The sequence below is a fragment of the Macaca fascicularis genome, chromosome 13 (assembly GCF_037993035.2).
Source record: "Macaca fascicularis isolate 582-1 chromosome 13, T2T-MFA8v1.1".
Classification (NCBI taxonomy): Eukaryota; Metazoa; Chordata; class Mammalia; order Primates; family Cercopithecidae; genus Macaca; species Macaca fascicularis.
In genome coordinates, this window is record NC_088387.1 from 26,186,965 (window position 1) to 26,206,830 (window position 19,866).

Here is a 19,866-nt window from a genome sequence, read left to right on the forward strand (position 1 = left end):
AGCCTTATTTCTGTGGAATATGAAAACAGATATTTCGGATCCCTTTGAAGACTATAGGGCCAAAGGAAATATCCTCCGATAACAAAGAGAAAGAAGCTTTCTGAGAAACTTCTTTGTGTTCTGTGAAATCATCTCACAGAGTTACAGCTTTCCCCTCCAGAAGCCTTTCGCTAAGACAGTTCTTGTGGAATTGGCAAAGTGATATTTGGAAGCCCATAGAGGGCTATGGTGAAAAATGAAATATCCTCAGATGAAATCTGGAAAGAAGGTTTCTGAGAAACTGCTTAGTGTTCTGTTAATTCATCTCACAGAGTTACATCTGTATTTCGTGAATCTCGTTGCTAGCCTTATTTCTGTGGAATCTGAGAACTGATATTTCGGATCCCTTTGAAGACTATAGGGCCAAAGGAAATATAATCCGATAACAAAGAGAAAGAAGCTTTCTGAGAAACTTCTTTGTGTTCTGTGAAATCATCTCACAGAGTTACAGCTTTCCCCTCCAGAAGCCTTTCGCTAAGACAGTTCTTGTGGAATTGGCAAAGTGATATTTGGAAGGCCATAGAGGGCTATGGTGAAAAAGGAAATATCCTGAGTTGAAATCTGGAAAGAAGCTTTCTGAGAAACTGCTTAGTGTTCTGTTAATTCATCTCACAGAGTTACATTTGTATTTCGTGGATCTCTTTGCTAGCCTTATTTCTGTGCAATCTGAGAACAGATATTTCGGATCCCTTGGAAGACTATAGGGCCAAAGGAAATATCCTCCGATAACAAAGAGAAAGAAGCTTTCTGAGAAACTTCTTTGTGTTCTGTGAAATCATCTCACAGAGTTACAGCTTTCCCCTCAAGAAGCCTTTCGCTAAGACAGTTCTTGTGGAATTGGCAAAGTGATATTTGGAAGGCCATAGATGGCTATGGTGAAAAAGGAAATATCCTCAGATGAAATCTGGAAAGAAGCTTTCTGAGAAACGGCTTAGTGTTCTGTTAATTCATCTCACAGAGTTACATCTGTATTTCGTGGATCTCTTTGCTAGCCTTATTTCTGTGGAATCTGAGAACAGATATTTCGGATCCCTTTGAAGACTAAAGGGCCAAAGGAAATATCCTCCGATAACAAAGAGAAAGAAGCTTTCTGAGAAACTTCTTTGTGTTCTGTGAAATCATCTCACAGAGTTACAGCTTTCCCCTCAAGGAGCGGTTCGCTAAGACAGTTCTTGTGGAATTGGCAAAGTGATATTTGGAAGCCCATAGAGGGCTATGGTGAAAAAGGAAATAACGTCAGACGAAATCTGGAAAGAAGCTTTCTTAGAAAGTGCTTAGTGTTCTGCTAATTCATCTCACAGAGTTACATCTGTATTTCGTATATCTTTTGGCTAGCCTTATTTCTGTGGAATCTGAGAACAGATATTTCGGATCCCTTGGAAGAATACAGGGCCAAAGGAAATATCCTCTGATAACAAAGAGAAAGAAGTTTTCTGAGAAACTTTTTTGTGTTCTGTGAAATCATCTCACAGAGTTACAGCTTTCCCCTCAAGAAGCCTTTCGCTAAGACAGTTCTTGTGGAATTGGCAAAGTGATATTTGGAAGCCCATAGAGGGCTATGGTGAAAAAGGAAATATCCTCAGATGAAATCTGGACAGAAGCTTTCTGAGAAACTGCTCTGTTATATGTGACTTCCACTCACAGAGTTACATCTGTATTTCGTGGATCTCTTTGCTAGCCTTATTTCTGTGGAATCTGAGAACAGACATTTCGGATCCCTTTGAAGACTATAGGGCCATAGGAAATAACTTCCGATAACAAAGAGAAAGAAGCTTTCTGAGAAACTTCTTTGTGTTCTGTGAAATCATCTCACAGAGTTACACCTTTCGCCTCAAGAAGCCTTTCGCTAAGACAGTTCTTGTGGAATTGGCAAAGTGATATTTGGAAGCCCATAGAGGGCTATGGTGAAAAAGGCAATATCCTCAGATGAAATCTGGAAAGAAGGTTTCTGAGAAACTGCTTAGTGTTCTGTTAATTCATCTCACAGAGTTACATCTGTATTTCGTGGATCTCGTTGCTAGCCTTATTTCTGTGGAATCTGAGAACTGATATTTCGGATCCCTTTGAAGACTATAGGGCCAAAGGAAATATAATCCGATAACAAAGAGAAAGAAGCTTTCTGAGAAACTTCTTTGTGTTCTGTGAAATCATCTCACAGAGTTACAGCTTTCCCCTCCAGAAGCCTTTCGCTAAGACAGTTCTTGTGGAATTGGCAAAGTGATATTTGGAAGGCCATAGAGGGCTATGGTGAAAAAGGAAATATCCTGAGTTGAAATCTGGAAAGAAGCTTTCTGAGAAACTGCTTAGTGTTCTGTTAATTCATCTCACAGAGTTACATTTGTATTTCGTGGATCTCTTTGCTAGCCTTATTTCTGTGCAATCTGAGAACAGATATTTCGGATCCCTTGGAAGACTATAGGGCCAAAGGAAATATCCTCCGATAACAAAGAGAAAGAAGCTTTCTGAGAAACTTCTTTGTGTTCTGTGAAATCATCTCACAGAGTTACAGCTTTCCCCTCAAGAAGCCTTTCGCTAAGACAGTTCTTGTGGAATTGGCAAAGTGATATTTGGAAGGCCATAGATGGCTATGGTGAAAAAGGAAATATCCTCAGATGAAATCTGGAAAGAAGCTTTCTGAGAAACGGCTTAGTGTTCTGTTAATTCATCTCACAGAGTTACATCTGTATTTCGTGGATCTCTTTGCTAGCCTTATTTCTGTGGAATCTGAGAACAGATATTTCGGATCCCTTTGAAGACTAAAGGGCCAAAGGAAATATCCTCCGATAACAAAGAGAAAGAAGCTTTCTGAGAAACTTCTTTGTGTTCTGTGAAATCATCTCACAGAGTTACAGCTTTCCCCTCAAGGAGCGGTTCGCTAAGACAGTTCTTGTGGAATTGGCAAAGTGATATTTGGAAGCCCATAGAGGGCTATGGTGAAAAAGGAAATAACGTCAGACGAAATCTGGAAAGAAGCTTTCTTAGAAAGTGCTTAGTGTTCTGCTAATTCATCTCACAGAGTTACATCTGTATTTCGTATATCTTTTGGCTAGCCTTATTTCTGTGGAATCTGAGAACAGATATTTCGGATCCCTTGGAAGAATACAGGGCCAAAGGAAATATCCTCTGATAACAAAGAGAAAGAAGTTTTCTGAGAAACTTTTTTGTGTTCTGTGAAATCATCTCACAGAGTTACAGCTTTCCCCTCAAGAAGCCTTTCGCTAAGACAGTTCTTGTGGAATTGGCAAAGTGATATTTGGAAGCCCATAGAGGGCTATGGTGAAAAAGGAAATATCCTCAGATGAAATCTGGACAGAAGCTTTCTGAGAAACTGCTCTGTTATATGTGACTTCCACTCACAGAGTTACATCTGTATTTCGTGGATCTCTTTGCTAGCCTTATTTCTGTGGAATCTGAGAACAGACATTTCGGATCCCTTTGAAGACTATAGGGCCATAGGAAATAACTTCCGATAACAAAGAGAAAGAAGCTTTCTGAGAAACTTCTTTGTGTTCTGTGAAATCATCTCACAGAGTTACACCTTTCGCCTCAAGAAGCCTTTCGCTAAGACAGTTCTTGTGGAATTGGCAAAGTGATATTTGGAAGCCCATAGAGGGCTATGGTGAAAAAGGCAATATCCTCAGATGAAATCTGGAAAGAAGGTTTCTGAGAAACTGCTTAGTGTTCTGTTAATTCATCTCACAGAGTTACATCTGTATTTCGTGGATCTCGTTGCTAGCCTTATTTCTGTGGAATCTGAGAACTGATATTTCGGATCCCTTTGAAGACTATAGGGCCAAAGGAAATATAATCCGATAACAAAGAGAAAGAAGCTTTCTGAGAAACTTCTTTGTGTTCTGTGAAATCATCTCACAGAGTTACAGCTTTCCCCTCCAGAAGCCTTTCGCTAAGACAGTTCTTGTGGAATTGGCAAAGTGATATTTGGAAGGCCATAGAGGGCTATGGAGAAAAAGGAAATATCCTGAGATGAAATCTGGAAAGAAGCTTTCTGAGAAACTGCTTAGTGTTCTGTTAATTCATCTCACAGAGTTACATTTGTATTTCGTGGATCTCTTTGCTAGCCTTATTTCTGTGCAATCTGAGAACAGATATTTCGGATCCCTTGGAAGACTATAGGGCCAAAGGAAATATCCTCCGATAACAAAGAGATAGAAGCTTTCTGAGAAACTTCTTTGTGTTCTGTGAAATCATCTCACAGAGTTACAGCTTTCCCCTCAAGAAGCCTTTCGCTAAGACAGTTCTTGTGGAATTGGCAAAGTGATATTTGGAAGGCCATAGATGGCTATGGTGAAAAAGGAAATATCCTCAGATGAAATCTGGAAAGAAGCTTTCTGAGAAACGGCTTAGTGTTCAGTTAATTCATCTCACAGAGTTACATCTGTATTTCGTGGATCTCTTTGCTAGCCTTATTTCTGTGGAATCTGAGAACAGATATTTCGGATCCCTTTGAAGACTAAAGGGCCAAAGGAAATATCCTCCGATAACAAAGAGAAAGAAGCTTTCTGAGAAAATTCTTTGTGTTCTGTGAAATCATCTCACAGAGTTACAGCTTTCCCCTCAAGGAGCCGTTCGCTAAGACAGTTCTTGTGGAATTGGCAAAGTGATATTTGGAATCCCATAGAGGGCTATGGTGAAAAAGGAAATATCCTCAGATGAAATCTGGAAAGAAGCTTTCTGAGAAACTGCTCTGTGATATGTGACTTCCACTCACATAGTTACATCTGTATTTCGTGGATCTCTTTGCTACCCTTATTTCTGTGCAATCTGAGAACAGATATATCGGATCCCTTTGAAAACTATAGGGCCAAAGGAAATAACTTCCGATAACAAAGAGAAAGAAGCTTTCTGAGAAACTTCTTTGTGTTCTGTGAAATCATCTCACAGAGTTACAGCTTTCCCCTCAAGAAGCCTTTCGCTAAGACTGTTCTTGTGGAATTGGCAAAGTGATATTTGGCAGCCCATAGAGGGCTAGGTTGAAAAAGGAAATATCCTCAGATGAAATCTGGAAAGATGGTTTCTGGAAACTGCTTAGTGTTCTGTTAATTCATCTCACAGAGTTACATCTGTATTTCCTGGATCTCTTTGCAAGCCTCATTTCTGTGGAATCTGAGAACAGATATTTCGGATCCCTTGGTAGACTATAGGGCCAAAGGAAATATCCTCCGATAACAAAGAGAAAGAAGCTTTCTGAGAAACTTCTTTGTGTTCTGTGAAATCATCTCACAGAGTTACAGCTTTCCCCTCAAGAAGCCTTTCGCTAAGACAGTTCTTTTGGAATAGGCAAAGTGATATTTGGAAGCCCATAGTGGGCTACGGTGAAAAAGGAAATATCCTCAGATGAAATCTGGAAAGAAGCTTTCTGAGAAACTGCTTAGTGTTCTGTTAATTCCTCTCACATTGTTACACCTGTATTTCGTGGATCTCTTTGCTAGCCTTATTTCTGTGCAATCTGAGAACAGACATATCGTATCCCTTTGAGGACTACAGGGCGAAAGAAATAACTTCCGATAACAAAGAGAAAGAAGCTTTCTGACAAACTTCTTTGTGTTCTGTGAAATCATCTCAAAGAGTTACAGCTTTCCCCTCGAGAAGCCTTTCGCTAAGACAGTTCTTGTGGAATTGGCAAAGTGATATTTGGAACTCCATAGAGGGCTACGGTGAAAAAGGAAATATCCTGAGATCAAATCTGGAAAAAAGCTTTCTGAGAAACTGCTTAGTGTTCTGTTAATTCATCTCACAGAGTTACATCTCTATTTAGTGGATCTCTTTGCTATCCTTATTTCTGTGGAATCTGAGAACAGATATTTCGGATCCCTTTGAAGACTATAGGGCCAAAGGAAATATCCTCCGATAACAAAGAGAAAGAAGCTTTCTGAGAAACTTCTTTGTGTTCTGTGAAATCATCTCATAGAGTTACAGCTTTCCCCTCAAGAAGCCTTTCGCTAAGACAGTTCTTGTGGAATTGGCAAAGTGATATTTGGAAGCCCATAGAGGGCTACGGTGAAAAAGGAAATATCCTCAGATGAAATCTGGAAAGATGCTTTCTGAGAAACTGCTTAGTGTTCTATTAATTCATCTCACAGAGTTACATCTGTATTTCGAGGATCTCTTTGCTAGCCTTATTTCTGTGGATCTGAGAACAGATATTTCGGATCCCTTTGAAGACTATAGGGCCAAAGGAAATATCCTCCGATAACAAAGAGAAAGAAGCTTTCTGAGAAACTTCTTTGTGTTCTGTGAAATCATCTCACTGAGTTACAGCTTTCCCCTCAAGAAGCCTTTCGCTAAGACAGTTCTTGTGGAATTGGCAAAGTGATATTTGGTAGGCCATAGATGGCTATGGTGAAAAAGGAAATATCCTCAGATGAAATCTGGAAAGAAGCTTTCTGAGAAACGGCTTAGTGTTCTGTTAATTCATCTCACAGAGTTACATCTGTATTTCGTGGATCTCTTTGCTAGCCTTATTTCTGTGGAATCTGAGAACAGATATTTCGGATCCCTTTGAAGACTAAAGGTCCAAAGGAAATATCCTCCGATAACACAGAGTAAGAAGCTTTCTGAGAAACTTCTTTGTGTTCTGTGAAATCATCTCACAGAGTTACAGCTTTACCCTCAAGAAGCCTTTCGCTAAGACAGTTCTTGTGTAATTGGCAAAGTGATATTTGGAAGGCCATAGAGGGCTATGGTGAAAATGGAAATATCATCAGATGAAATCTGGAAAGAAGCTTTCTGAGAAACTGCTTAGTGTTCTGTTAATTCATCTCACAGAGTTACATCTGTATTTCGTGGATCTCTTTGCTAGCCTTATTTCTGTGGAATCTGAGAACAGATATTTCGGATCCCTTTGAAGACTATAGGGCCAAAGGAAATATCCTCCGATAACAAAGAGAAAGAAGCTTTCTGAGAAACTTCTTTGTGTTCTGTGAAATCATCTCACAGAGTTACAGCTTTCCCCTCAAGAAGCCTTTGGCTAAGACATTTCTTGTGGATTTAGCAAAGTGATATTTAGAAGCCCATAGAGCGCTATGGTGAAAATGGAAATATCCTCAGATGAAATCTGGACAGAAGCTTTCTGAGAAACTGCTTAGTGTTCTGTTAATTCATCTCACAGGGTTATATCTGTATTTCGTGGATCTCTTTGCCACCCTTATTTCTGTGGAATCTGAGAACAGATATTTCGGATCCCTTGGAAGACCATAGGGCCAAAGGAAATATCCTCCGATAACAAAGAGAAAGAAGCTTTCTGAGAAACTTCTTTGTTTTCTGTGAAATCATCTCACAGAGTTACAGCTTTCCCCTCAAGGAGCCTTTCGCTAAGACAGTTCTTGTGGATTTGGCAGAGTGATATTTGAAAGCACATAGATGGCTATGGTGAAAAAGGAAATATCCTCAGATGAAATCTGGAAAGAAGCTTGCTGAGAAACTGCTTAGTGTTCTGTTAATTCATCTCACAGAGTTACATCTGTATTTTGTGGATCTCTTTGCTAGCCTTAATTCTGTGGAATCTGAGAACAGATATTTCAGATCCCTTGAAGAGTATATGGCCAAAGGAAATATCCTCCGATAACAAAGAGAAAGAAGCTTTCTGAGAAACTTCTTTGTGTTCTGTGAAATCATCACACAGAGTTACAGCTTTCCCCTCAAGAAGCCTTTCGCTAAGACAGTTCTTGTGGAATTGGCAAAGTGATATTTGGAAGCCCCTAGAGGGCTATGGTGAAAATGGAAATATCCTCAGATGGAAATTGGAAAGAAGCTTTCAGAGAAACTGCTTAGTGTGCTGTTAATTCATCTCACAGAGTTACATCTCTATTTCGTGGATCTCTTTGCTAGCCTTATTTCTGTGGAATCTGAGAACAGATATTTCGGATCCGTTTGAAGACTATAGGGCCAAAGGAAATATAATCCGATAACAAAGAGAAAGAAGCTTTCTGAGAAACTTCTTTGTGTTCTGTGAAATCATCTCACAGAGTTACAGCTTTACCCTCAAGAAGCCTTTCTCTAAGACAGTTCTTGTGGAAGTGGCAAAGTGATATTTGGAAGGCCAAAGATGGCTATGGTGAAAAAGGAAATATCCTCAGATGAAATCTGGAAAGAAGCTTTCTGAGAAACGGCTTAGTGTTCTGTTAATTCATCTCACAGAGTTACATCTGTATTTCCTGGATCTCTTTGCTAGCCTTATTTCTGTGGAATCTGAGAACAGATATTTCTGATCCCTTTGAAGACTATAGGGGCAAAGGAAATATCCTCCGATAACAAAGAGAAAGAAGCTTTCTGAGAAACTTCTTTGTGTTCTGTGAAATCATCTCAGAGAGTTACAGCTTTCCCCTCAAGAAGCCTTACGCTAAGACAGTTCTTGTGGAATTGGAAAAGTGATATTTGGAAGAACTTAGAGGGCTCTGGTGAAAAAGGAAATATCCTCAGATCAAATTCGGAAAGAAGCTTTCTGAGAAACTGCTTAGTGTTCCGTTAATTCATCTCACAGATTTACATCTGTATTTCGTGGATCTCTTTGCTAGGGTTATTTCTGTGGAATCTGGGAACAGATATTTCGGATCCCTTTGAAGACTATTGGGCCAAAGGAAATATCCTCCGATAAAAAAGAGAAAGAAGCTTTCTGAGAAACTTCTTTGTGTTCTGTGAAACCGTCTCACAGAGTTACAACTTTCCCCTCAAGAAGCCTTTTGCTAAGACAGTTCTTGTGGAATTGGCAAAGTGATATTTGGAATCCCATAGAGGGCTATGGTGAAAAAGGAAATATCCTCAGATGAAATCTGGAAAGAAGCTTTCTGAGAAACTGCTCTGTGATATGTGACTTCCACTCACATAGTTACATCTGTATTTCGTGGATCTCTTTGCTACCCTTATTTCTGTGCAATCTGAGAACAGATATATCGGATCCCTTTGAAATCTATAGGGCCAAAGGAAATAACTTCCGATAACAAAGAGAAAGAAGCTTTCTGAGAAACTTCTTTGTGTTCTGTGAAATCATCTCACAGAGTTACAGCTTTCCCCTCAAGAAGCCTTTCGCTAAGACTGTTCTTGTGGAATTGGCAAAGTGATATTTGGCAGCCCATAGAGGGCTATGTTGAAAAAGGAAATATCCTCAGATGAAATCTGGAAAGATGGTTTCTGGAAAATGCTTAGTGTTCTGTTAATTCATCTCACAGAGTTATATCTGTATTTCCTGGATCTCTTTGCTAGCCTTATTTCTGTGGAATCTGAGAACAGATATTTCGGATCCCTTGGTAGACTATAGGGCCAAAGGAAATATCCTCCGATAACAAAGAGAAAGAAGCTTTCTGAGAAACTTCTTTGTGTTCTGTGAAATCATCTCACAGAGTTACAGCTTTCCCCTCAAGAAGCCTTTCGCTAAGACAGTTCTTTTGGAATAGGCAAAGTGATATTTGGAAGCCCATAGAGGGCTACGGTGAAAAAGGAAATATCCTCAGATGAAATCTGGAAAGAAGCTTTCTGAGAAACTGCTTAGTGTTCTGTTAATTCCTCTCACATAGTTACACCTGTATTTCGTGGATCTCTTTGCTAGCCTTATTTCTGTGCAATCTGAGAACAGATATATCGTATCCCTTTGAAGACTACAGGGCGAAAGAAATAACTTCCGATAACAAAGAGAAAGAAGCTTTCTGACAAACTTCTTTGTGTTCTGTGAAATCATCTCAAAGAGTTACAGCTTTCCCCTCGAGAAGCCTTTCGCTAAGACAGTTCTTGTGGAATTGGCAAAGTGATATTTGGAACTCCATAGAGGGCTATGGTGAAAAAGGAAATATCCTGAGATGAAATCTGGAAAAAAGCTTTCTGAGAAACTGCTTAGTGTTCTGTTAATTCATCTCACAGAGTTACATCTCTATTTAGTGGATCTCTTTGCTATCCTTATTTCTGTGGAATCTGAGAACAGATATTTCGGATCCCTTTGAAGACTATAGGGCCAAAGGAAATATCCTCCGATAACAAAGAGAAAGAAGCTTTCTGAGAAACTTCTTTGTGTTCTGTGAAATCATCTCATAGAGTTACAGCTTTCCCCTCAAGAAGCCTTTCGCTAAGACAGTTCTTGTGGAATTGGCAAAGTGATATTTGGAAGCCCATAGAGGGCTACGGTGAAAAAGGAAATATCCTCAGATGAAATCTGGAAAGATGCTTTCTGAGAAACTCCTTAGTGTTCTATTAATTCATCTCACAGAGTTACATCTGTATTTCGAGGATCTCTTTGCTAGCCTTATTTCTGTGGAATCTGAGAACAGATATTTCGGATCCCTTGGAAGACTATAGGGCCAAAGGAAATATCCTCCGATAACAAAGAGAAAGAAGCTTTCTGAGAAACTTCTTTGTGTTCTGTGAAATCATCTCACAGAGTTACAGCTTTCCCCTCAAGAAGCCTTTCGCTAAGACAGTTCTTGTGGAATTGGCAAAGTGATATTTGGAAGGCCATAGATGGCTATGGTGAAAAAGGAAATATCCTCAGATGAAATCTGGAAAGAAGCTTTCTGAGAAACGGCTTAGTGTTCTGTTAATTCATCTCACAGAGTTACATCTGTATTTCGTGGATCTCTTTGCTAGCCTTATTTCTGTGGAATCTGAGAACAGATATTTCGGATCCCTTTGAAGACTAAAGGGCCAAAGGAAATATCCTCCGATAACACAGAGTAAGAAGCTTTCTGAGAAACTTCTTTGTGTTCTGTGAAATCATCTCACAGAGTTACAGCTTTACCCTCAAGAAGCCTTTCGCTAAGACAGTTCTGGTGGAATTGGCAAAGTGATATTTAGAAGCCCATAGAGGGATATTGTGAAAATGGAAATATCCTCAGATGAAATATGGAAAGAAGCTTTCTGAGAAACTGCTTAGTGTTCTGTTAATTCATCTCACAGAGTTACATCTGTATTTCGTGGATCTCTTTGCTAGCCTTATTTCTGTGGAATCCGAGAACAGATATTTCGGATCCCTTGGAAGACTATAGGGCCAAAGGAAATATACTCCGATAACAAAGAGAAAGAAGCTTTCTGAGAAACTTCTTTGTGTTCTGTGAAATAATCTCCAGAGTTAAAGCTTTCCCCACAAGAAGCCTTTCACTAAGACAGTTCTTGTGGAATTGGGAAAGTGATATTTGAAGCACTTAGAGGGCTATGGTGAAAAAGGAAATATCCTCAGATGAAATCTGGAAAGAAGCTTTCTGAGAAACTGCTTAGTGTTCTGTTAATTCATCTCACAAAGTTACATCTGTATTTCGTGGATCTCTTTTGCTAGCCTTATTTCTGTGGAATCTGAGAACAGATATTTCGGATCAATTGGAAGACTATAGGGCCAAAGGAAATATCCTCCGATAACAAAGAGAAAGAAGCTTTCTGAGAAACTTCCTTGTGTTCTGTGAAATCATCTCACAGAGTTACACCTTTCGCCTCAAGAAGCCTTTCGCTAAGACAGTTCTTGTGGAATTGGCAAAGTGATATTTGGAAGCCCATAGAGGGCTACGGTGAAAAAGGAAATATCCTCAGATGAAATCTGGAAAGAAGCTTTCTGAGAAACTGCTTAGTGTTCTGTTAATTCATCTCACAGAGTTACATCTGTATTTCGTGGATCTCTTTGCTAGCCTTATTTCTGTGGAATCTGAGAACAGATATTTCGGATCCCTTTGAAGACTATAGGGGCAAAGGAAATATCCTCCGATAACAGGAGAAAGATGCTTTCTGAGAAACTTCTTTGTGTTCTGTGAAATCATCTCACAGAGTTACAGCTTTCCCCTCAAGAAGCCTTACGCTAAGACAGTTCTTGTGGAATTGGAAAAGTGATATCTGGAAGCCCTTAGAGGGCTATGGTTAAAAAGGAAATATACTCAGATCAAATTCGGAAAGAAGCTTTCTGAGAAACTGCTTAGTGTTTCGTTAATTCATCTCACAGAGTTACATCTGTATTTCCTGGATCTCTTTGCTAGCCTTATTTCTGTGGAATCTGGGAACAGATATTTCGGATTCCTTTGAAGACTATAGGGCCAAAGGAAATATCCTCCGATAACAAAGAGAAAGAAGCTTTCTGAGAAACTTCTTTGTGTTCTGTGAAATCATCTCACAGAGTTACAGCTTTCCCCTCAAGAAGCCTTTCGCTAAGACAGTTCTTGTGGAATTGGCAAAGAGAATTTTGGAAGTACATAGAGGGCTATGGTGAAAAAGGAATTATCCTGAGATGAAATCTGGAAAGAAGCTTTCTGAGAAACTGCTTAGTGTTCCGTTAATTCATCTCACAGAGTTACATCTGTATTTCGTGGATCTCTTTGCTAGCCTTATTTCTGTGGAATCTGAGAACAGATATTTCGGATCCCTTTGAAGACTATAGGGCCAAAGGAAATATCTTCCGATAACAAAGGGAAAGAAGCTTTCTGAGAAACTTCTTTGTGTTCTGTGAAATCATCTCACAGAGTTACAGCTTTCCCCTCAAGAAGCCTTTCGCTAAGACAGTTCCTGTGGAATTGGCAAAGTGATATTTGGAAGCCCATAGAGGGCTATGCTGAAAAAGGAAATATCCTCAGATGGAAATTGGAAAGAAGCTTTCTGAGATATTGCTTACTGTTCTCTTAATTCATCTCACAGAGTTACATCTCTGTTTCGTGGATCTCTTTGCTAGCCTTATTTCTGTGGAATCTGAGAACAGATATTTCCGATACGTTGGAAGACAACAGGGCCAATGGAAATATCCTCGGATAACAAAGAGAAAGAAGCTTTCTGAGAAACTTCTTTGTATTCTGTGAAATCATCTCAGAGAGTTACAGCTTTCCCCTCAAGAAGCCTTTCGCTAAGACAGTTCCTGTGGAATGGGCAAAGTGATATTTGGAAGCCCATAGAGGGCTATGCTGAAAAAGGAAATAGCCTCAGATGAAATCTAGAAAGAAGCTTTCTGAGAAACTGCTCTGTGATATGTGACTTCCTCTCACATAATTACATCTGTATTTAGTGGATTTCTTTGCTAGCCTTATTTCTCTGGAATCTGAGAACAGATATATCGGATACCTTTGAAGACTATAGGGCCAAAGGAAATAACTTCCGATAACAAAGAGAAAGAAGCTTTCTGAGAAACTTCTTTGTGTTCTGTGAAATCATCTCACAGAGTTACAGCTTTCCCCTCAAAAAGCCTTTCGCTAAGACAGTTCTTGTGGAAATGGCAAAGTGATATTTGGAAGTCCCTTTAGGGATATGGTGAAAAAAGAAATATCCTGAGATGAAATCTGGAAAGAAGCTTTCTGAGAAACTGCTTAGTGTTCTGTTAATTCATCTCACAGAGTTACATCTGTATTTCGTGAATCTATTTGCTAGCCTTATTTCTGTGGAATCTGAGAACAGATATTTCGGATCCCTTGGAAGACACTAGGGCCAAAGGAAATATCGTCCAATAACAAAGAGAAAGAAGCTTTCTGAGAAACTTCTTTGTGTTCTGTGAAATCAACTCACAGAGTTACATCTTTCCCCTCAAGAAGCCTTTCGCTAAGAAGGTTTTTGTGGAATTGGCAAAGTGATATTTGGAAGCCCATAGAGGGCTACGGTGAAAAAGGAAATATCCTCAGATGAAATCTGTAAAGAAGCTTTCTGAGAAACTGCTCTGTGATATGTGACTTCCACTCACAGAGTTGCATCTGTATTTCGTGGATCTCTTTGCTAGCCTTATTTCTGTGGAATCTGCGAACAGATATATCGGACCCCTTTGAAGACTATAGGGCCAAAGGAAATATCCTCCGATAACAAAGAGAAAGAAGCTTTCTGAGAAACTTCTTTGTGTTCTGTGAAATCATCTCACAGAGTTACAGCTTTCCCCTCAAGAAGCCTTACGATAAGACAGTTCTTGTGGAATTGGCAAAGTGATATTTGGAAGCCCTTAGTGGGCTATGGTGAAAAAGGAAATATCCTCAGATCAAATCGGAAAGAAGCTTTCTGAGAAACTGCTTAGTGTTCCGTTAATTCATCTCACAGAGTTACATCTGTATTTCGTGGATCTCTTTGCTACCCTTATTTCTGTGGAATCTGAGAAGAGATATTTCGGATCCCTTTGAAGACTGTAGGGCCAAAGGAAATATCCTCCGAAAACAAATGTAAAGAAGCTTTCTGAGAAACTTCTTTGTGTTCTGTGAAATCATATCACAGAGTTACAGCTTTCCCCTCAAGAAGCCTTTCGCAAAGACAGTTCTTGTGGTACTGGCAAAGTGATATTTGGAAGCCCTTAGAGGGCTATGGTGAAAAAGGAAATATCCTCAGATGAAATCTGGAAAGAAGCTTTCTGAGAAACTGCTTAGTGTTCTGTTAATTCATCTCACAGAGCTACATCTGTATTTCGTGGATCTCTTTGCTAGCCTTATTTCTCTGGAATCTGAGAACAGATATTTCGGATCCCTTGGAACACTATAGGGCCAAAGGAAATATCCTCCGATAAAAAAGAGAAAGAAGCTTTCTGAGAATCTTCTTTGTGTTCTGTGAAATCATCTCACAGAGTTACAGCTTTCGCCTCAAGAAGCCTTTCGCTAAGACAGTTCATGTGGAATTGGCAAAGTGATATTTGGAAGGCCATAGATGGCTATGGTGAAAAAGGAAATATCCTCAGATGAAATCTGGAAAGAAGCTTTCTGAGAAACTGCTTAGTTTTCTGTTAATTCATCTCACAGAGTTACATCTGTATTTCGTGCATCTCTTTGCTAGCCTTATTTCTGTGGAATCTGAGAAAAGATATTTCGGAACCCTTTGAAGACTAAAGGTCCAAAGGAAATATCCTCCGATAACAAAGAGAAAGAAGCTTTCTGAGAAACTTCTTTGTGTTCTCTGAAATCATCTCACAGAGTTACAGCTTTCCCCTCAAGAAGCCTTTCGCTAAGACAGTTCCTGTGGAATTGGCAAAGTGATATTTGGAAGCCCACAGAGGGCTATGGTGAAAAAGGAAATATCCTCAGATGAAATCTGGAAAGAAGCTTTCTGAGAAACTGCTCTGTGATATGTGACTTCCACTCACAGAGTTACATCTGTATTTCGTGGATCTCTTTGCTAGCCTTATTTCTGTGGAATCTGCGAACAGATTTATCGGACCCCTTGAAGACTATAGGGCCAAAGGAAATATCCTCCGATAACAAACAGAAAGAAGCTTTCTGAGAAACTTCTTTGTGTTCTGTGAAATCATCTCACAGAGTTACAGCTTTCCCCTCAAGAAGACGTTCGCTAAGACAGTTCTTGTGGAATTGGCAAAGTGATATTTGGAAGCCCATAGAGGGCTATGGTGAAAAAGGAAATATCCTCAGACGAAATCTGGAAAGAAGCTTTCTTAGAAAGTGCTTAGTGTTCTGTTAATTCATCTCACAGAGTTACATCTGTATTTCGTATATCTCTTGGCTAGCCTTATTTCTGTGGAATCTGAGAACAGATATTTCGGATCCCTTTGAAGAGTATAGGGCCAAAGGAAATATCCTCTGATAACAAAGAGAAAGAAGCTTTCTGAGAAACATTTTTGTGTTCTGTGAAATCATCTCACAGAGTTACAGCTTTCCCCTCAAGAAGCCTTTCGCTAAGACAGTTCTTGTGGAATTGGCAAAGTGATATTTGGAAGCCCCTAGAGGGCTATGGTGAAAAAGGAAATATCCTCAGAATAAATCTGGAAAGAAGCTTTCTGAGAAACTGCTTAGTGTTCTGTTAATTCATCTCAGTGAGTTACATCTGTATTTCGTGGATCTCTTTGGTAGCCTTATTTCTGTGGAATATGAGAAAAGATATTTCGGATCCCTTTGAAGACTATAGGGCCAAAGGAAATATCTTCCGATAACAAAGGGAAAGAAGCTTTCTGAGAAACTTCTTTGTGTTCTGTGAAATCATCTCACAGAGTTACAGCTTTCCCCTCAAGAAGCCTTTCGCTAAGACAGTTCCTGTGGAAATGGCAAAGTGATATTTGGAATCCCATAGAGGGCTATGGTGAAAAAGGAAATATCCTCAGATGAAATCTTGAAAGAAGATATCTGAGAAACTGCTCTGTGATATGTGACTTCCACTCACATAGTTACATCTGTATTTCGTGGATCTCTTTGCTAGCCTTATTTCTGTGGAATCTGAGAAGAGATATTTCGGATCCCTTTGAAGACTATAGGCCAAAGGAAATATCCTCCGATAACAAAGAGAAAGAAGCTTTCTGAGAAACTTCTTTGTGTTCTATGAAATCATCCCACAAAGTTACAGCTTTCCCCTCAAGAAACCTTTCGCTAAGAGAGTTCTTGTGGAATTGGCAAAGTGATATTTGGAAGCCCATAGAGGGCTATGTTGAAAAAGGAAATATCCTCAGATGAAATCTAGAAAGATGCTTTCTGGAAACTGCTTAGTGTTCTGTTAATTCATCTCACAGAGTTACATCTGTATTTCGTGGATCTCTTTGCTAGCCTTATTTCTGTGGAATCTGAGAACAGATATTTCGGATCCCTTGGAAGACTATAGGGCCAAAGGAAATATCCTCCGATCACAAAGAGAAAGAAGCTTTCTGAGAAACTTCTTTCTGTTCTGTGAAATCATCTCACAGAGTTACAGCTTTCCCCTCAAGAAGCCTTTCGCTAAGACAGTTCTTGTGGAATTGGCAAAGTGATATTTGGAAGGCCATAGAGGGCTATGGTGAAAATGGAAATATCCTCAGATGAAATCTGGAAAGGAGCTTTCTGAGAAACTGCTAAGTGTTCTGTTAATTCATCTCACAGATTTGCATTTGTATTTCGTGGATCTCTTTGCTAGCCTTATTTCTGTGGAATCTGAGAACAGATATTTCGGATCCCTTTTAAGACCATAGGACCATAGGAAATATCCTCGGATAACAAAGAGAAAGAAGCTTTCTGAGAAACTTCTTTGTGTTCTGTGAAATCATCTCACAGAGTTACAGCTTTCCCCTCAAGAAGCCTTTCACTAAGACAGTTCTTGTGGAATTGGCAAAGTGATATTTGGAAACCCTTAGAGGGCTATGGTGAAAAACGAAATATCCTCAGATGAAATATGGAAAGAAGCTTTCTGAAAAACTGCTTACTGTTCTGTTAATTCATCTCACAGCGTTGCATCTGTATTTCGTGAATCTCTTGGCTAGCCTTATTTCTGTGGAATCTGAGAACAGATATTTCGGATCCCTTTGAAGACTATAGGGCCAAAGGAAATATCCTCCGATAACAAAGAGAAAGAAGCTTTCTGAGAAACTTTTTTGTGTTCTGTGAAATCATCTCACAGAGTTACAGCATTCCCCTCAAGAAGCCTTTCTCTAAGACAGTTCTTGTGGAATTGGCAAAGTGATATTTGGAAGCCCCTAGAGGGCTATGGTGAAAAAGGAAATATCCTCAGAATAAATCTGGAAAGAAGCTTTCTGAGAAACTGCTTCGTGTTCTGTTAATTCATCTCACTGAGTTACATCTGTATTTCGTGGATCTCTTTGCTAGCCTTATTTCTGTGGAATCTGAGAACAGATATTTCGGATCCCTTTGAAGACTATAGGGCCAAAGGAAATATCTTCCGATAACAAAGGGAAAGAAGCTTTCTGAGAAACTTCTTTGTGTTCTGTGAAATCATCTCACAGAGTTACAGCTTTCCCCTCAAGAAGCCTTTCGCTAAGACAGTTCCTGTGGAATTGGCAAAGTGATATTTGGAAGCCCATAGAGGGCTATGCTGAAAAAGGAAATATCCTCAGATGGAAATTGGAAAGAAGTTTTCTGAGATATTGCTTACTGTTCTCTTAATTCATCTCACAGAGTTACATCTCTGTTTCGTGGATCTCTTTGCTAGCCTTATTTCTGTGGAATCTGAGAACAGATATTTCCGATACGTTGGAAGACAACAGGGCCAATGGAAATATCCTCGGATAACAAAGAGAAAGAAGCTTTCTGAGAAACTTCTTTGTATTCTGTGAAATCATCTCAGAGAGTTACAGCTTTCCCCTCAAGAAGCCTTTCGCTAAGACAGTTCCTGTGGAATGGGCAAAGTGATATTTGGAAGCCCATAGAGGGCTATGCTGAAAAAGGAAATAGCCTCAGATGAAATCTAGAAAGAAGCTTTCTGAGAAACTGCTCTGTGATATGTGACTTCCTCTCACATAATTACATCTGTATTTAGTGGATTTCTTTGCTAGCCTTATTTCTCTGGAATCTGAGAACAGATATATCGGATACCTTTGAAGACTATAGGGCCAAAGGAAATAACTTCCGATAACAAAGAGAAAGAAGCTTTCTGAGAAACTTCTTTGTGTTCTGTGAAATCATCTCACAGAGTTACAGCTTTCCCCTCAAAAAGCCTTTCGCTAAGACAGTTCTTGTGGAAATGGCAAAGTGATATTTGGAAGTCCCTTTAGGGATATGGTGAAAAAAGAAATATCCTGAGATGAAATCTGGAAAGAAGCTTTCTGAGAAACTGCTTAGTGTTCTGTTAATTCATCTCACAGAGTTACATCTGTATTTCGTGAATCTATTTGCTAGCCTTATTTCTGTGGAATCTGAGAACAGATATTTCGGATCCCTTGGAAGACAATAGGGCCAAAGGAAATATCGTCCAATAACAAAGAGAAAGAAGCTTTCTGAGAAACTTCTTTGTGTTCTGTGAAATCAACTCACAGAGTTACATCTTTCCCCTCAAGAAGCCTTTCGCTAAGAAGGTTTTTGTGGAATTGGCAAAGTGATATTTGGAAGCCCATAGAGGGCTACGGTGAAAAAGGAAATATCCTCAGATGAAATCTGTAAAGAAGCTTTCTGAGAAACTGCTCTGTGATATGTGACTTCCACTCACAGAGTTGCATCTGTATTTCGTGGATCTCTTTGCTAGCCTTATTTCTGTGGAATCTGCGAACAGATATATCGGACCCCTTTGAAGACTATAGGGCCAAAGGAAATATCCTCCGATAACAAAGAGAAAGAAGCTTTCTGAGAAACTTCTTTGTGTTCTGTGAAATCATCTCACAGAGTTACAGCTTTCCCCTCAAGAAGCCTTACGATAAGACAGTTCTTGTGGAATTGGCAAAGTGATATTTGGAAGCCCTTAGAGGGCTATGGTGAAAAAGGAAATATCCTCAGATCAAATCGGAAAGAAGCTTTCTGAGAAACTGCTTAGTGTTCCGTTAATTCATCTCACGGAGTTACATCTGTATTTCGTGGATCTCTTTGCTAGACTTATTTCTGTGGAATCTGAGAAGAGATATTTCGGATCCCTTTGAAGACTGTAGGGCCAAAGGAAATATCCTCCGAAAACAAATGTAAAGAAGCTTTCTGAGAAACTTCTTTGTGTTCTGTGAAATCATATCACAGAGTTACAGCTTTCCCCTCAAGAAGCCTTTCGCAAAGACAGTTCTTGTGGAACTGGCAAAGTGATATTTGGAAGCCCTTAGAGGGCTATGGTGAAAAAGGAAATATCCTCAGATGAAATCTGGAAAGAAGCTTTCTGAGAAACTGCTTAGTGTTCTGTTAATTCATCTCACAGAGCTACATCTGTATTTCGTGGATCTCTTTGCTAGCCTTATTTCTCTGGAATCTGAGAACAGATATTTCGGATCCCTTGGAACACTATAGGGCCAAAGGAAATATCCTCCGATAAAAAAGAGAAAGAAGCTTTCTGAGAATCTTCTTTGTGTTCTGTGAAATCATCTCACAGAGTTACAGCTTTCGCCTCAAGAAGCCTTTCGCTAAGACAGTTCATGTGGAATTGGCAAAGTGATATTTGGAAGGCCATAGATGGCTATGGTGAAAAAGGAAATATCCTCAGATGAAATCTGGAAAGAAGCTTTCTGAGAAACTGCTTAGTTTTCTGTTAATTCATCTCACAGAGTTACATCTGTATTTC